Consider the following 19318-nt stretch of genomic DNA (forward strand, 5'->3'; position numbering starts at 1 on the left):
TTATTGGCATTGTGTCATATCCTTATTCATCACAAAATTTAGTTGTTGCAGACCCTATTTTTGCACGTCATATTGTGTAGCTTTTCCTCCACTACCTCCACTTTAATGGAGATTATATCTTCCTGCTCTTCATGTGCCAGCATCATCTTGCCACTCTTGATCAAATTGCCTCTTTTCTTGCCTATGGCATATGGATATTTTTCGAAGGGGTTTGTGTAAGATTTCTTTGTTATAATGCCGGATCTCCCTGAATTTCAAAATAGTGTCAACAACCCTAGCAATATCATGGGTAGGGACATTGCCAACACAATCAAGGGTTATGGCTGATAATGTGGTAGGGGCCTCTATTGTTGGCTTGTTGCTCGGGGGACACTGCGAACATAATTAGGCTTGTTGGCAATTGTCATTGTGATAAGGGGTACAATCCATGTGATTAGAGGCTCTTGGAGCATGGTAAGAGGTCGCGTGGTTAACAAAACAAATTAATGTTTTCACTGAACTACTATGAAAGAGACGCTTGCATTTGCAAAAGCATAGTGACCACCTTGTCTATGGAGTTTAGTAACTCCCTTGATCCTTCATGAAGAATCCTACTATAAATAGGGATGTATACGGACTTGGTAAGAAAAGTAGATAGCTAACCAGGGTTCGAAGCACCATGCCATGTTTATTATGTGAGGAACTGAAGAAAGCATATCAAGAATTGTTGGCTGCTTGGGATTTCATTAACGTGTTCACTAATGTGTGAACACGTTAATAACATGTGCTAATAATAACATAATTTATGTTGTGATCACATCTATATTCACACAATTTTTGCAATAATCGGCTTAAACCTATTCTGCGTGTAAACTCACCGGCTTCAGAGTTTATCCGGCAGGCCCGTTGGGAATTCTCCAAATCCCAGAATCTTGGCGGGCTATATCATTACCATATAGAGCGGATGATTGGACGCATTTTTAGCTTTTGGGAAAGATTTGGAGTGTTTAGAACTCCCAGTTGGTTAGGAGGATCTTTTTGGAAAGAAGGTCCTTATTTTAGGGACGATCTTTTTTCCTTATAGGCTCGCCTAAGGCTATTGAGCCACTAGTCTTCAGTTCTTTGAATTGTGGGCAGATTGTGGTTCTAATACCTGCAAAGATTTAGGGACAAAGTTGGAGTCACTTGAGCTTGTTTGTCTTTGAGCAGCACAGGTAACTTATATATTGGGCTTGCTCTCTCATGCTCTTTTATAAACGATTTGATGGAGCCAAGAGTCCTGCTTAGGGACTAGTATTGGTTCTTGATATTTGATATGTTCCATGTTAAACAAGGGTTTATTCTTCTTGGTGAGCAAGCACCTCCTATTATTGTAGTAGTTAGTACATTCCAAGATGATGTTACAACGAGTGAGACTCAACTTGGGCTCAATCTCAAAGGGGAGTTTAGGCATTGGACTCAACAAGAACATCATGCCGAACATGGATGTAGCAAGAGCAGGGTCGTGCATCTCTCGTGCATCGCACACCTAGTTGCTATCCCCTTGTGGATGGTCTCATAGAGGAGCGGCACATGGGGCTATGTCGTAGCTGCACTTTGTAATCATAAAGGCTTGCCCATGAATGTAGATAATTGAATGTAGTGAAGCAACTTCTACAATGCCATTGAAAACAATTACGACATTGAAAAAGCTGCAGTATCAAAGGACAAAAGAGCAGCCAAAACAATGCCCATGTAATAGCAGACCGTTGCATAAAAGAGGAATTTGTGGGGGCCTTCTTTCCTCTTGCACACTGTTGCAATGAAGGTCGAGTGTAGCTTTACTTTCCATTCTTGTACAAAAGCCTCCTTTTGAAGGTTCATTGACAATCATCTCCATTATTGGCATTGTGTCATATCCTTATTCATCACAAAATTTAGTTGTTGCAGACCCTATTTTTGCACGTCATATTGTGTAGCTTTTCCTCCACTACCTCCACTTTAATGGAGATTATATCTTCCTGCTCTTCATGTGCCAGCATCATCTTGCCACTCTTGATCAAATTGCCTCTTTTCTTGCCTATGGCATATGGATATTTTTCGAAGGGGTTTGTGTAAGATTTCTTTGTTATAATGCCGGATCTCCCTGAATTTCAAAATAGTGTCAACAACCCTAGCAATATCATGGGTAGGGACATTGCCAACACAATCAAGGGTTATGGCTGATAATGTGGTAGGGGCCTCTATTGTTGGCTTGTTGCTCGGGGGACACTGCGAACATAATTAGGCTTGTTGGCAATTGTCATTGTGATAAGGGGTACAATCCATGTGATTAGAGGCTCTTGGAGCATGGTAAGAGGTCGCGTGGTTAACAAAACAAATTAATGTTTTCACTGAACTACTATGAAAGAGACGCTTGCATTTGCAAAAGCATAGTGACCACCTTGTCTATGGAGTTTAGTAACTCCCTTGATCCTTCATGAAGAATCCTACTATAAATAGGGATGTATACGGACTTGGTAAGAAAAGTAGATAGCTAACCAGGGTTCGAAGCACCATGCCATGTTTATTATGTGAGGAACTGAAGAAAGCATATCAAGAATTGTTGGCTGCTTGGGATTTCATTAACGTGTTCACTAATGTGTGAACACGTTAATAACATGTGCTAATAATAACATAATTTATGTTGTGATCACATCTATATTCACACAATTTTTGCAATAATCGGCTTAAACCTATTCTGCGTGTAAACTCACCGGCTTCAGAGTTTATCCGGCAGGCCCGTTGGGAATTCTCCAAATCCCAGAATCTTGGCGGGCTATATCATTATCATATAGAGCGGATGATTGGACGCATTTTTAGCTTTTGGGAAAGATTTGGAGTGTTTAGAACTCCCAGTTGGTTAGGAGGATCTTTTTGGAAAGAAGGTCCTTATTTTAGGGACGATCTTTTTTCCTTATAGGCTCGCCTAAGGCTATTGAGCCACTAGTCTTCAGTTCTTTGAATTGTGGGCAGATTGTGGTTCTAATACCTGCAAAGATTTAGGGACAAAGTTGGAGTCACTTGAGCTTGTTTGTCTTTGAGCAGCACAGGTAACTTATATATTGGGCTTGCTCTCTCATGCTCTTTTATAAACGATTTGATGGAGCCAAGAGTCCTGCTTAGGGACTAGTATTGGTTCTTGATATTTGATATGTTCCATGTTAAACAAGGGTTTATTGTCTTATACTAAAGTATTGGGCAAACATAGATCCTTGATTTGATTGGTGTAAAGTATCATTAATTGGGTACGAAAGACATCCTTCGTTGGTGTGCAATGTGCATTGTATGTATGCTATCAATTTCATATATCTCATTTTGAAAACACACATTTATATTGTTTAAAGATTGCTTGCATTTATCATGCTATGATGCTTGAGGTTTAATAAAAATTGATATTTGTACATCTACAAAGATTAATATCAGTGGACATTTTAGAGAACATCAAAACTATCTTAAGTAGATTTTATATATTTGACTATGCACGTAAAGTAAGTTTTTAAAATAATTGAATAATAAACATAATACTTGAATTTTTTAATAGTTTTAAATTATTGTGTGGCTACATTTTATCATCAAAATTAGTGTGTTTGTGTAAAGATGTACGTTTTTGTAATACGTGAGTATCTTTGTTGTTACTTTAGTTATGTACTCATTGTTCCATGCTTTCTTGAATAGGTTATTTGAGATGCAAGAAAACGTTGGACCTAGTGATAGAATTCAAATTCAAGCTAGCAAGAAAAAAAAGGCACCTACGTTAACATCGGTGATTGATTTATAGATTGGGAGTGTAAGCTATACCATATAACAAAATCTGGTGGGGCACCTCGACTAAGGAACATTTTCTAAGTGGACCCAAGAAATGGAGTCGCACATATACCCACCCAGCGCAATTGTAGTGATCAAACGTTTGAGGGAAGAAATTCAAAAAAAAGAATCAAAGAAACATTACACATCTACTACTAATGTCTCAGGGATGCCAGAACATATTGGTTCCAATCAACAAACTCCGGAAGCATCCTCGGCTTGCACTCCGAATCCTAGTACACCTTCATCGAAGCATCATTTTGACTTGGGAAAATTGTATGCCTCAAACTTCATTGCAAGAAATCTTACGTAATGGTATGCTCGATGATGCACAGCTCGCTCTTGTTGAAGTGATTTACTATTCAAGAGGTGGTATGATGATGGTGGACAATGAGCATTGGAAGAGAGCATGGAAGCGAAATGATCTATTAGAGGGATGCTATGTTCAAGTAAAAGAACGTGTGCAATTGATAATTCTTAGCAATATAGAGTTTTCTAGATGTACCATAGTCAACGACGGCTGGTCCAATGTACAAAGAAAACCACTAATTAATTTAATTATTGTTTCACCTAGAGGCGAAACATTTGTTCGTGCTGTGGATTCACATGGTTCAATTAAGTTTGGGATTTATATTGTTGATGTAATTGCCTCTATTATAGAGAAAGTGGATGCTAAACATGTAGTACAAATTGTGATAGACAACGCAAAGAGTTGCAAGAATGCCCAAAAAATCTTGAAGTGACGGTACTCGCATGTTTTTTGTCTTCGATGCAATACACATGGTTTGAATCTTATATTAAAAGATTGGTATAAAAGTGACGATACCAAGTGGTTTGCCTCTTGTACCGGAGATAATGTTTCATGCTCTCTATAGTGGATCCTCCTCAGTGCAATGTGCGTGAGATCTCACTCCATAGAATGCAAGCACAAATGACAGTGAACAACAGTACAACTCAGCAGAACCTGAACATGAATAGCATGAACATTGACAAACTCAAAGAAACAAATACAGACTCTGGCATGACAACACACTCAGCTCCAGCCCATATCTCATAGGTACAGTGGGGGTGTTGAGGCTCAACTTTGCAGGGATGGTGCAGACGTGCTGTGTACAACTCAAGATGATAGACCCTAGACAACTGACCACACAAAAGTAGATACCATAAAACCAAAACAGCTACGGATATATGCAACCATAAAGAGCCACCAACGGCTCACAAATATCTAATCCAGCTAAGACTATCCCAAAATTGTGGTCGTGGTGGTCTAGCCCTGCGTCCGCTAGGCCACCACCCGTATTCCAATCACGTCTCACAGTCCAGGCAAAAGTCCGTTTAGTGTGGACTCAGCCCAATTGCAACTAACTGTCTGTCCAGTGCCTATGACACTATAGCCTTGCTATAGGTTGCCCGCCACAAAACCTCTCACCTTCTCGGTGAGAGTAACACTATGTTGCAAAGATAACCGAGAAGTCGCTATATGTACAAAAGAAAATTGAGTGAAACAGTGCGGTCCTATCAACCAAGAGAAAGCGTCGTCGCCATTGCTGCACTTGAAGTATCCCCCTAAGGGGGAGGAGCCATTAAATCGATTATGGGAGGCTGCTGCTGTTGATGAGCCCTACTGCTCTGGACGAATTGGCTCTCGATGACAAGAACTGCCACCTACTGCTATGCAGCTGATGGAAGCACGTGAACTACAGAGTACTCAGGGCATCGACTAACACAATCGTGTCGGTGTCCACCAGCAAGGCCGTCATTGGTAGGGAAGCCAATGGCTGAAAACCTTGAGGATAGTAGGTAAAGTGTTGAGGCTGGCCGTATCCGATAGAAGTGTATGTAGAGGGTCCCATGAAATGGTCAAAGCTACCTCACTGTACATACCCAACCGGAGTCTCTACATGTATCCCCTACCCTGTCCAACCATATCCCCTACTCACTGGAGCCTGGAATCCCATATCATTGTGTAGTAGCACTTCCCGAAGTCCCTACATCTTAGCTCAGAGGTCATTGATGATTTTAGACTTTTCGTGCAATGCGTATCGCAAAGCAAAAATAGTGGCGACTCTATCCGCAATCGCGCTCTCTCACACAGAGAGCCTCCATAGCTGCGTATGTAGCGGAGTGGCGCTAATGAGTAGCTGCCAACCGCTCTGCCTCAAGCTCAATGGTAGCAATGGCCTGCCTGGGTTCCTACAATATATCCTCAGATAGCCAAAAAAGTGATGTAGAGTCCAAAACTGTGGAAGATCTCGCAATAGTGTCAGGTGGAAGAGGGCTAGCAAGTGGCACTGCTGGTGGTGGAATGGGAACATGCCTCTCTGGGAGAGGGCGGACAAGTGACACTACTGGTGGTGGACTGGGCGCATGCCTCTCTGGTGGAGTAGAGAGGGGTGGAGTGGCTGCAACAAGGATAGGTATAGGAGAAGAGGCAACTGCAAGCGGGGCTTGGGAGCTAATCATTGTGGTAGGAGTGAAAATAGCAGAAGTAGAGAGAGGGACACACATTGTAGAAGCCACAATTGAAACATGCATAGTGTGATCTGAAACACCCGAGCATACCACAGAACAAGTATTGGGAGTATACGAGGAGCATCGTACAGGTTGATTCACCCGAAGTTGCTGTCTTTCAGATATTGGTAGTGATATTAGAGATTCTATTGTGTCCTTCACCGCTCTCTTCATCTTCTTCTTCCCAGGTAGATCCATCGTCTGTTCAATAAATTTCCCTTTTGCCTTTTTACACCGTATATCGGCATCCACGTCCACATCCATGGCGCTAACATGTATTTTAATGACCCAAGCCAACATAGGACCTGCAAAGCACTGAAAGCTAGACTACACAGATTGCACCTAAGCTCGGAATCTTTTGGCGCGGGACTGTAAGGAGGTAAAGAGAATCTGATGAAAGCCACACGGGATGGTGTTAATGAGGCGGTATAGTTCATTGTAGTGAGAGAACATAGTAGGCACATCACGTCTGCCCTTGCTTACTTTAGCAGCTCTGACTAGGACGTAATACTTGAAAATGGCCTAGAGATTTTTATTCTTTGCATAGTCAGTGTGATCAGCCCTAAGTAGCTCCTGGCATGCCTGAATGGTTGCATCTTTCGAAAGTTGTGAGTAGGTTCTCGTAGCCGATTTTACTGAAGGAAAGTTTGTCATTCCCAAAGAATCACCAATACATGTATCCATCAATGTGCGCCCTCTTACTTTAGGGAAAAGCTTGAGAACCTCATGGACCATATCCATGGGAATAGTAGTAAGGAGATTTGCCTCTGCCAATGCGGTCACACCTAGCGTTTGTAGCTGATCTCTTGATAAAACTTCTTGAAGGGAAGGATGAGGCTGCTGCAGATGACAGTTCAAAGTGAATCTGGTTTGACTTTTGGAGGAAAGGAGGCCTAGTGCTTTGATGGCTGAGCACCTGAGTGTTGGCCTTCTTTTGTCTTTCACATATTCTTCTTGTTGGCTAGAAGACTCTGAGTATGAGTCAGAGCCAGAGCTGAAGTCAGAAGTCGATGAGGACTCCAGAGAAGCTTTGTAACTCTCATCTCTGATCACTGGAGGTCCAAGGACACATCTGTGAGGCCATGGTTGGAGTTTTCTGCGTCTTCCTCGTTAGAACTTCGAGATGTATCAGTCGAGGACCTTTGTCGCGACAAGGTTTTCTTACGAGATTGCTTGGTTGTACCATCCATAGTGTGTTGTTGGAAACTTCACTTTGTGTCTCTGTATCCTCCAAAACTTAATAGCCACAAAAGCTTACATTCACACAAAGAGCTTTCAACAGAGCGATGTTGAAGAGCAGTTCTTGGTGTGAGATCGATGGAGGTAGTCCGGTCATGTGGAGGATGTAGAACGCAGACGAACGTTGTATTCGATAGGTTGAGACAGAAGTAGACTACAAGAGAAGGGAGCGACGAGGGGAATAGCATAAGGCGAGGGTAAGCAAGATAGAGCGAGGGCTAATGGTAGGGGCGAGGCAAGGTAGGGAGAGGTGAGGGGGCTAGGGTAGGGGTGAGGCTAGGAGGGTACGGACAAGGGGAGGGCGGTGAGGGGCGAGGGGACTAGGTATGGGCGAGAGAGGGTAGGGAGGGGACGAGGGGACTAGGTATGGGCGAGAGAGGGTAGTGAGGGGCGAGGGGACTAGGTATGGGCGAGAGAGGGTAGGGAGGGGACGAGGGTTGAGGGTAGGGACGAGGGGACTGGGTATGGACGAGAGAGGGTAGGGAGGGGTGATCCTAGGAGGGTAGGGATGAGGGGAGTGTGGTGAGGGGACTGGGTAGGGTAGGGGCGAGGCTAGGAGGGTAGGGACGAGGGAAACTGGATAGGGGTGCTAGAGTTTGAGAGTAGGGGCGAGAGAGGAGGGTAGGGAATGGCGAGATGATTCTTTACTCAACTTGCAACTGTAGGCGGTTAAATTTGCAACTTTGCAAAGAACCCTCTCTATTCAGAGCTATAAGTGCGGTAGACTGTTAAATTTTCAAATCTGCAAAGAACCCTCCCTATTTTGAGTTGTATTCCGAGTTGTAAGTGCTTATGAATATCATCCAATAAAAGGGAAAGGATAGGTTTCATATTACATAGCATAGCTAAGGGAAGAGATGGTTTTGCCCAACAATGCAAAGGAAGAACAGATTGCTATGTTCACCATGGCTAACCAACAGATCTTGGATTCCACGTATGAGAGGAATATCACTATTATAAAAAGAAGAGTAATACAGCAACTAGGCAGTTAAGATGAGAAAGCTTCGAGAAGGATCCATGAGAAGAGAGAAATGCCCAATGATATATTCAATTGAAACCTCAGATTAACTCAATAAATGTAGATTATCAAATAGGTCTTCTACCCGTGGAACGGGAAACCTATTATTGATAGTGATCCTATTTAGTGCTCTATAGTCGACACCCATACAATATGTGTCGTCTTTCTTTTGCACTAATAGCACAGGAGAACAAAATGGAGATGAGCACTAAATAGGATCACTATCAAGAATAGGTTTCCCGTTCCATAGTAAAATGTTTAATGAAAGAATACACTTCATTCATTCATAGAGCAAGAATCCATTGAAAAAACTTCAGGGACAAAAGACAGATATAGGCTAGAAGAACAGTGTTTAAGAGTGGGACCAAGATCAAGGTGAAGAAAGGCTGTGATAAGAAAAATGATAGAAGTGAGATGGCACGATGGTAGAGAGCGCAAGGAGAAGATAGAAGACAGATATAGGCCAGAAGAACAATGCTTCCAAAGCAAAGGCTAACTGAAATGAGGTGTGATTGATTCTAGTTTTGGAGGAAGTGCGGTAAGCCCAAAGGGTGTCGTGGATAGCTTGAGCCCAAGACGCCGGATGGACATGACATGCTTTCCGCACAAGGGCTATCAAAACCTTGTTGGTGCTCTCGGCCTACCCATTTTCTCTAGGGTAATCGGAACAAGACTTACGATGAAAATTTTTGTAGTTGGCGAGCAAGGTTGAAATCATTTCATTAACAAAGTGACTGCGTGATCTCCAGGGGACATCCAAACCTGCAAAAAATATTTTCATATAGAAACTTGGCTATAGTATTGCCAGTGCAATCACTTGTCACCAATACCTCTTCCCACTTGGTTGCATAATCTATAGCCACCAGCAATTGGACCCATAAAATCCATGCCCCATCTCTCAAAGGGCAGCCATGCCATAGAGACCTATAGAGGACGGTTGGATTGCTTTCTTGGTTTAGGTCCATAGCGTTGACACACATCACATACTTTCACATAGGCAATTGCATCCCAGAAAACATAGGTCCATCATAAACCACTCTGTAGAATCTTTTGAGCATTGATGTGTCTAGGGTAATGGCCACCAGTAGGATCACTGTGGGCATCTTCTAGAATATTCTCAACTTCATGAGGGGAGACGCACCGTCTCAGAACACCATTTGGTCCTGACTTGTAGAGCTGACCTCCAACCACAGTGAATGGCCTAGACTTCAAAATCAATCTTCTCTTTTGCAGTGGAGACGCATTCGCAGGGTACAGACCAGTAGATAGCAAATGCAAGACATCGCCGTACCATTTTGGAGTGGTATCCACCTTAAAGAGACTGTTATCTAGAAAGTCATCTGCAACCCCTGTTTCTTCTTCACCTGTGTGAATGTGAGAGAGGTGGTCAGCAAGGACATGATGTTTGTCGGGTCTGAGTACCACTTTGAAATCAAACTCTTGAAATAAGAGTAGCCACCGCCATACTCAATCTGCAACTTGTGGGTTATTAAGTAGATAGCGCGGGGCATGGTGATCAATAATAATTGTGAAGTGGACCCCTAATAAATAATGGCAAAATTATTGTAAAGCATACACAATAGCCAAACCTTCCCTTTCTATGGTGCTATAGTTCTACTCTACTTTGATGAGCAGTCGACTTGCGTAGTGAACAGGTCCATCCAAGTTGAACTCCTTACTAGGCTGAGTTAGCACAACACCCACAGCCAGTTAACTAGCATCCGTATGCACATGAAAAGGGAGAGACCAATCAGGGGCAACTAAAATAGGTGCTTCAATGAGGCATTTTTTGAGGTAGGTGTTGACCTGCAAATCAACCGCATCCGAAAGCCCATTTTTCTTGTACTATTCACACGATGAGCTTAAATGTAATTAATTCTTCAGGCTCCAGATAATTTTCGGAACATATGTCATTGTATTTGCTACTCAACAACACCCCTGATAGGAAGTAGAATTCATTTTGATGAGATGACACCTCCAAGGCTGAGGTATAAAAGACAATCTTTTGTAAACCTAAGGGGTCTTTTTTTAATCATTTTTTGGGGTTTATCTGAACGTACGGCGACTGCGTACTGTGTGTGAGAGTGAGAGAGGTCTTCTTCCCTTCCCCTTGCATGCTATGACTACTACATTGTGGAAGTGACTACGCCATCGTGTTAGCAACGGCGAGAGCTACGCTTTGACGCCAAGCTTGAGCGGTTTCAATCTCTTCGCGAAGAGCTCTTCCGTGAGCTTCTGAGTGAGTTTTCTCTCTATCCCTGGGTCCGTTTTGTGATTGCATTATGTCATTGTGTTCACGGTGAGTAGAACTACACTTTAGGACAAAACATTTCCAGATTCGACGACCTGTAAATTTCGGCATGTCTTTATACGCGATTTCTGCACCATATGTTGACGGGTTGTGCATTAGGTTAGAAACTTCAGGGAAGTGTCCTCTAGGTGTGTAGAGTAGGATCCTTGAGTTTTGTGACGAATCGACAATGTTTGACCATGTTTCGGTGAATGGAAGTGTTGTAGGAAAGATTGCAGCTCAATATGATTAGAGTACTTTAGAATGATTTCCTTTGGTAGTGATTGTCTAGAGAAGGTCGAATAGTTGAGTGACAATCAACTATTTGTTTCCATGCGCCTGCGGATCAACTCCGTCCTAGGTTGACAACTTGTTGTTGGTTTGGTTCTCATTGTATTAGCGTCTGCGAGCAGTGTTTTTGCACGACAACATTGGCGCCGTTGCCGGGGACGAGAGCCCTAAGTAGGTGACCTTTGACTAATCCTACGAGGTAAAAGCCCATTTGGTCCGCTAAATTTCCTTGTATCTTAGATAGGAACTAAGGATCAAAGAGAGGTTTGAGGGAGTGTGTGTCTCGCCTGGGTCTTTTGATTGACAGTTAGTTAGTTTAGAATAGTTGTATCAGAGAGAAAAGGGCTTACTAGTCTGTGTGTGGCAGTGAAGCGTTTCTACTCATAAATGCAAAACCCCACATGATGTGTAGAAGAAGCTTTAGGTAAGGGATCTGATTTTGATCTAGAGCTATTCAACGATTACTTATTTGCTGACATGTTTGTTTGCATTCACGATCTCTGAAAAGTTGATTTTGAAGCTAAAAATGCAATAAACAGGTTTTTGTTGACATTTTTTCATGACTGATTGCTGTTGTGCATATAAGAGGGCATTTGCAAGAGTTCTGTGAAGAAAACTTGAAATTCTGTGAACAGAGACTTTATACGCGTATAATGTCTCAAGGGGCATCTGGAGACCAAATTTGACAAATCTGACTGAACCAAGGTGTTCAAAAAGAGGGTTTTACCTTAAGTACACTTTGAGACTAGGGTTTTGACCAACCCTTAGTACCCAAAAGCCAAAAGACAAAGTTTCAAAAACGAGAAAAAGAAAAAAAACTTGTGGTTCTAAGCATATTGTTACCATATACATGTGGTAGTGATGTGTGTGAACACACTAGGACCGCTGGGGCATTTTTTCCCTCTTTAGGAGGTTTTTTCCCCCGTGCATTGTATATACGCCCATCACTCTAGGGCTATCTATCTTTCCATTGCACACTAAGTAACACACTCTCTATTGTGTGCCTTGAGCTTCCTTCGTCTTCTCCAAGCTGTGTGTGTTTCTCTGCAACCCTAATTCCAACAATTGGTATCAGAGCAGGTCACGTCCTCCAGGGCTTAGTCGCCAGCTGCTCCAGCACACGCCTGCTCACTTTCTCCGATTTCAGTGAGCTTTGGCAAGCGTTCGCAGGTCGACAAATATTTTGGGAAACCTCGAAGAGCTTGGTCTGCTCAGAATTTTGATTTGGGCTCATTTCGGCCTCCGTTTCCACTACGGGCAGTACTGCACAGGTTATTTCGTCATTTTGTGCAGATTTTCTGTCAGTGCCGTTTTCTGCATAACAGGTGCCTTATAGTCTTCTACGGTTTGTGCTATATAGCACAAGTTGTTCCCGCTCCATTTCTCCTATTTTCGGGCAGTTTTCACATCATGTGCAACATTTACCATGGCTGACAACAACAACACAGATGTGTTCAAGATGTTTGCTGCTGAGGACAGGTTGGATGGGGACAACTACCCTATGTGGGCTTATATGATGCAACACGTTCTTGTGTCAAAAGGTGTCTGGAACATTGTGCAGGGCATTGATGTACGTCCTGGTTCTGAAGATGTAGGCGATATTGAGGATGTTGCAGGTCTTGCTGCAAGGATTGCAGCTGTTAGAGTTGTTTTGCCTACAGCAGAACAAGCTCGTTGGGATGTTAAGGATGCGCAGGCTCATGCATTGATTGCGTTGTCTGTGAAGCGCACCATTATTCCTCACATCCGTTCAGCAAAATCTGCAAAACAGGCTTGGGATATTCTAGCAGGTCTTTATGCAAGCCGCAATGAGGCTAAAATTGCTTTGCTGCGTAAAGAGCTAGAGTCGAAGATTATGCATGAGGAAGATGATATAGACACTTTCCTTGCTAGTGTCAAGGATATCAATGAGCAACTCATTTCTGCAGGTGAAGTCATTTCTGACAGTTCCCTTGTGCAGACTGTTCTTGATGCCTTACCAGATTCCTACCAGACTTTTGCTAGTACTTGGAGACTGATGACCCAAGGAAATCCTGAAGTTGTCAAGTTTGATGCATTATGCACATTGCTGTTGCAAGAGTCACTTTCTAGAAAAAACAGGACTAGGCAGCGTGCAGTTGAACAGGCTTTTATTGCTTCTCAAAGAAAGGGTGGTAACAGTAATGCAGCCACTTCTTATGGTTCTGCTGCGAGTGGCAAAAATTCTGTTCCTAATGCTTCTGCTGGCAGCACTTCGTCTGGCAATTATGGTGATAAGGGCAAAAAGAAGATGCGTTGCCATTATTGTAAAGCCAATGATCACTTGATCAAGTCGTGTCCTAAGTTGAAGGCCAAAGAGGCTAAGAAGAAAGAGGGTGGTTCCACTGCAAATGCTGGTTCCACTACAAATGCAGCCATTGTTGAGTCTTCTGTGAAAGGAGATTGTGATGCTGATGTTGATGCAGAATGGGCTTTTAGCGCACAGTGCACTTACAATCCTGCTGTCCATGATGCATGCTTGTCAGTTGCTGCAGATTCACATGTGTGGTATTTCGACAGTGGTGCTACAAAGCACATTACCTCACATCGTGAATTGTTTACCTCTCTCGAGTCTGTCCCTCATGGGAATTCAGTCACTTGTGCCAACAACGCCTCTTATCCAGTTCAGGGAGTTGGAAAGATTGTGCTCACTGCTGCTAATGGCAGTTCCTTCACACTTGTTGATGCACTTTATGTACCTGGGATCAAGAAGAATCTATTGTCTGTATCCGCACTTGCTAGACTTGGACTTGTAGTCAAATTTGTGGATGACAGATGTACAGTTCATGATCTCAGTTTTGGTGATGAAATTGTTGCATCTGGGCTTTTGTGCCGTGGGCTGTATAAGCTCACTTTGTATGACAAGTGTGGACAAAATTTTGCAAATGCTGTTGCAGATTCAAGGGCTATTTCAGATGCAAAACTTTGGCATGCACGTTTTGGTCATCTGAATTTTGCCAGTTTGCTGCGTTTGCAGAAATCTGATATGGTTGCTTCTTTGCCGCCTCTTGAAGCACCTAACAAACATGTTTGTGAAGGCTGTATTCTGGGTAAAATGCAGCGTTCTAAGTTTCCAAAGGATGGTTCAGTTAGGGCCACATGCAGGTTGCAGCTTGTGCATAGTGATGTTTGTGGGCCCATGCAAACTCCGTCCTTGGGCAATTACCTGTACTCCGTGACTTTCATTGATGATTACTCCAGGCATGCATGGGTATTTCCGCTTAAAGAAAAGTCCGAAGTTTTTATGTGCTTCAAACAATTTTTGGCTATGGCTGAAAATGTCTCAAAATGTACTATGGGCACCCTCCGTTCCGATCGAGGGGGGGAGTATATGTCTCATGAATTTAATGCATTTCTGGCTAGTCGTGGGATAAAACACCAATGTACAGTGCCTTATACACCTCAGCAAAATGGTGTTGCTGAGAGGAAAAACAGGTCACTAACGGAAATGGCACGATGTATGGTCAAAAGTCAAGCTTTGCCGCATTCTTTTTGGCTTGAGGCCATCATGTGTGCCACTTATGTACTTAACAGGTGTCCTACGAAAGCTTTGCGGTCTATTACTCCATATGAAGCATGGCATGATAGAAAACCTTCTATTGAGCACATGCGTGTTTTTGGCTGTTTGGCATATGCTTTGGTGCCACAAGTGCAGCGCAGAAAATTGGATGATAAGGCTGTCAAATGTATTTTTGTTGGTTATAGTGCTGAAAGCAAAGGTTACAGGTTGTATCATCCGCAAACAAAACGTATTTTGGTTTCACGGGATGTAGTGTTTGTGGAAGATTCTGTTCAACCCTTGCTGTCATGTACTAGAGACAGTAATGTAAGCTCACAGGACATTTATGACACTTTGTTGCCTCTTTTCAGTGGTGGAAATACGAATGTAAGTTCCAATGAGGCAAATGTACAGCCTATGGGGGTTTCTGAAAATGTTTTAGAACAGCCTATTACTGATGCAGATGTACATGATGTACTTGATGAGGAAAGGGCTGAAAATGAGCAGGCTAGAGGTATGCCAAAATGGCTGGTGCACACTTTGCGTGACAGTAAATTGGATGCACCTTTATCTAGTCGTACTCGTTCAGGCTCTTGCCATGCATCTTATGCATCAGATTGTTATGCTTTGGCTGTGTCTAGTTTACATGATGTTGAGGAGCCTCTGTCTTTTGATGAAGCACAGAATTCAGAAAATTGGATTGCTGCCATGAAATCAGAATATGATGCACTTATAGAGAATGACACATGGACTTTATGTGATTTGCCTCCTGGCAAAAAGGCCATTGGTACGAAGTGGGTTTACAAGTTGAAACGCAAGCCGGATGGTGAGATCGATCGCCATAAGGCTCGACTTGTTGCAAAGGGTTATGCACAACAAAAAGGCATAGATTATGAAGAGACTTTTGCTCCCACTTGTCGTATGACTACTGTGCGTTTTCTATGTGCATTGGCAGCTCATTTTGGTTGGGATGTACATCAATCAGACATTGTTACTGCTTTCTTGAATGGTGACATATTTGAGGAAGTTTATGTAACGCAGCCTCGCGGTTTTGTCATAAAAGGACAAGAGGACAAAGTGTGCAAATGTAAGAAGACTTTGTATGGGTTGAAGCAATCTCCTCGTGCTTGTTATGAGAAAGCTGACACTCATTTGGTTAAACGAGGCTTTCGTAACAGTCCAACAGAAAGCACATTGTATGTAAAGCGTGAGGATGATGTATTTCTCATTGTGGTTCTTTATGTTGATGATTTTCTGATCACTGGACCAAATGAGAGACATATTGCTGAATTTAAGGTTGATTTGAATGCTACTTTCAAGATGAAAGATTTGGGGCTGTTGCATCATTACTTGGGTATACAGTTTAAGCAGTGTGATGGTGGTATTGCCTTGTGTCAGAAAAGTTACATAGAGACATTGCTATGTAAGTTTGGACTTGAGGATTGCAAACCTATTGCCACTCCCATGGAAACAGGTTTGAAGTTGAGTCTACATGATGCTGGCGATCCTGCTGATGTCACTCTTTACCAAACTGCTGTTGGCTGCCTCATTTATGTATGCAACACGAGGCCAGATATTCAGTTTGCAGTCTCGCAGGTCAGCAGATTTATGCATAGCCCAGGGTCTAAGCATTGGCAGGCTGTCAAGAGGATTTTCCGCTACCTTAGTGGCACTTTACATCTTGGCTTGTTTTATCCCAAGGGGGGATCATTGCCGCCAGACTTACATGCTTTTTCGGACTCAGATTGGGCTGGTTGTTTTGACACGCGAGTGTCCACAAGTGGTTTTTGTTTCATGCTTGGCAGTTCATGTATATCATGGTTGAGCAAGAAGCAACCTACTGTGGCCACTTCGAGTTGTGAGGCTGAGTACAGGGCAGTCTTCACAGCTACGGTTGAGTGTGTATGGCTCAGACGCCTTATGGCTGACTTGGGTGTTGGACAGGACACTGCCAACACTATCTACACTGACAGTCAGAGCGCATTGGCAGTTGCGAGGAACCCAGTTTTTCATGCTCGCACAAAGCACATTGAGGTGCATTACCACTATGTCAGGGAGAGGCTCTCAGCAGGAGAGATCAGCTTGGCTTATGTGCCAACACAGGACAACCTTGCAGATCTTTTCACAAAGGCATTGTCTCGTGAGAAGCTTGAAGCTTTCCGCAAAGCTTTGGGCTTACTCCCCTTTGTGGACTGATCCTGTCCTCAGGGCATGGCACTTCCCTTTACTCATGTGCCAGCTCTCGTTCACCGCATCACTCCAGGGGGGATTTGTTACCATATACATGTGGTAGTGATGTGTGTGAACACACTAGGACCGCCGGGGCATTTTTTCCCTCTTTAGGAGGTTTTTTCCCTCGTGCATTGTATATACGCCCATCACTCTAGGGCTATCTATCTTTCCATTGCACACTAAGTAACACACTCTCTATTGTGTGCCTTGAGCTTCCTTCGTCTTCTCCAAGCTGTGTGTGTTTCTCTGCAACCCTAATTCCAACACATATTTTGCATAAAAATTGGTAAAAGTGCTTGAAACCCAGTGATTAAAGACTTGGGGATGCTTGTGTTCTAATTCTGACCAAAAACTCAGCTAAAGTCTTTATACGCGTATAAAGACTTACTGAACAGATCTGGCTCAAATGGAGCAAATGAATAATTTGATTGCTTTTGAAATTCATATGGGCTAGAAAGTGCAAAAAAGGCAAACCTGGACTAGATAACAACTTGAATTGTTCATAACTGACATCAAAAGGGGTAAAAATAGAAACTGAGAGTATCTAGGAGTTCCTTAGGGTGTAGGGAACATCCAAAACAAAATTGGGTCAAATCTGTGTCAGAAGTCTTTATACGCGTATAAAGACTCATCTCCTAGGATAGACACCAGATTTGGGAACTGACATCATAGGGTTGTTCAGTATTGTAAAGTCAACTAAGGGACCAAGTTTGGTGTAATTCTGCCACAGTAGTCTTTATACGCATATAAAGACTTGAGGCTAGATCTGGGCTCAAAAAGAGAAACTAACTGTTCCAAAGACATTCTGTCAACCTTGAAATCCCAAATATTTTGTCAAAACAAGATTTGGACTTAAACAACGAGTCCAATTGCCAGAATAGGTGTGAAAGGTTGGGACTTACCCACTGAGTGCATAAACTTTGCATACAGTCATTGATTGAGGATTGATTGACTAGTTCTAACAGCTGTGGATGGCTAATGTGAATGCTCATATTTTGATGAAGTTTCAGAGGCTAAATATTTTTTGAGAAAGAAGGAACTAGGGATTGCAACTATACAAGGGAGCAGGACAAGGAAAAGACACGAACAACAGAACTTCTCATATAAGAGGTTTGGTTTTAAAAAAAGGCTGTTTAAGAGGTAAGTTTGATGAATTTGAGATTAGGAAGACACATTCCAAGAGACCAAAAAGTAGCAAGAGACCAAGCTAGCTTAGTGTCCACCGAAGAGAGTGTGACTCAGGCAAGGTTAGATCAAGCATGGCTAGCACCGATTATTGAGGAAGGTAGTGATACTGACACTTCGTCAGACAAATCTTTCTTCATGATGGGTAGTCAACAGCCAGGAGGTTTCACATACGACGAACCGATGCCAGGAGGAAGCACCTCCATGAATCCTTTGAATGATTCCAAACTCACTGTGATCTTCTTAGAGGGAACAAACTCGAGGGGAGCCCTAGTCTATTCTGACTATCGAGGACGCAAGTGCATTTGTATCGAAGAGAGGCTAGCTCAGAGATTGGAGATAATCCGAGTCTATGATGATGGAGATAGATTCCGAGACGAAAAGGGGAACCACTATCTGATAGTTAGTAACCCTGAAGATTACAACAGATATGGAGATAATGTGGCGAAAGGGAAAATGGTTTCAGAAGCTTAAGAACCGCCACCAAACATTGATCGGCTCATAGCTTTTTTTATGTACGATAAGAAAACAACAAGGGTTCTAACTTATAACGAGAACGTAGGAATCTACAAGCATGAGAGTGAGGGTATAGTCGCTTACTTTCGCAGCAAAGAACCATACATAAATGAATTAAGCAAAGATAAGGTTCTTTACTTATTCTCTTATGAAACTGCCATGGGGAAGGGTATAGTTTTTGATGATAGATACGGGCGAGAATACCAAAGTATTCTCCCAAAGGATGTAGAAAGGGCAACAGGTCCAGGAGCATAAGCACATGCCTCTGAAGAAGTGCCAAGAGCCACCTACACCCCAAGTAAGTCGACGAATCCTTTTTCAGATCAGTATGACACTACCTCACATTCCACCCGACCGCAAGCATTCAACAACCAAAACCAACTAGCAAACCAACCATCATTGCAGGCATGGCTTCGACAGAGTACAACATTATCAAGCCGCACGAGGGCTAAAGGATTTGCAAGAACCACCCCTCTATTCAAAGTATCAAGGAGAGAGTAAGCCAAAGACTCAAGGGTCAACAGAGCCTGGAGAACCACCCATAGAACGAGTTCGAAGAGATGAACCACCTCTAGCGAGAACTGTTAGAAACTATGGCTTAGGAGCACCACTGGGAGAGGAACCAGCCTATTACAGAAGACCTGAGGAGGTATATCAATTAGGATGTGGAGATCCAATGATGAGGTTTGTAGACCATCGGAGAATAAGACCTTCT

The sequence above is a fragment of the Adiantum capillus-veneris genome, chromosome 30 (genome assembly GCF_014529385.1).
Source record: "Adiantum capillus-veneris isolate H3 chromosome 30, ASM1452938v2, whole genome shotgun sequence".
NCBI classification, from domain to species: Eukaryota; Viridiplantae; Streptophyta; class Polypodiopsida; order Polypodiales; family Pteridaceae; genus Adiantum; species Adiantum capillus-veneris.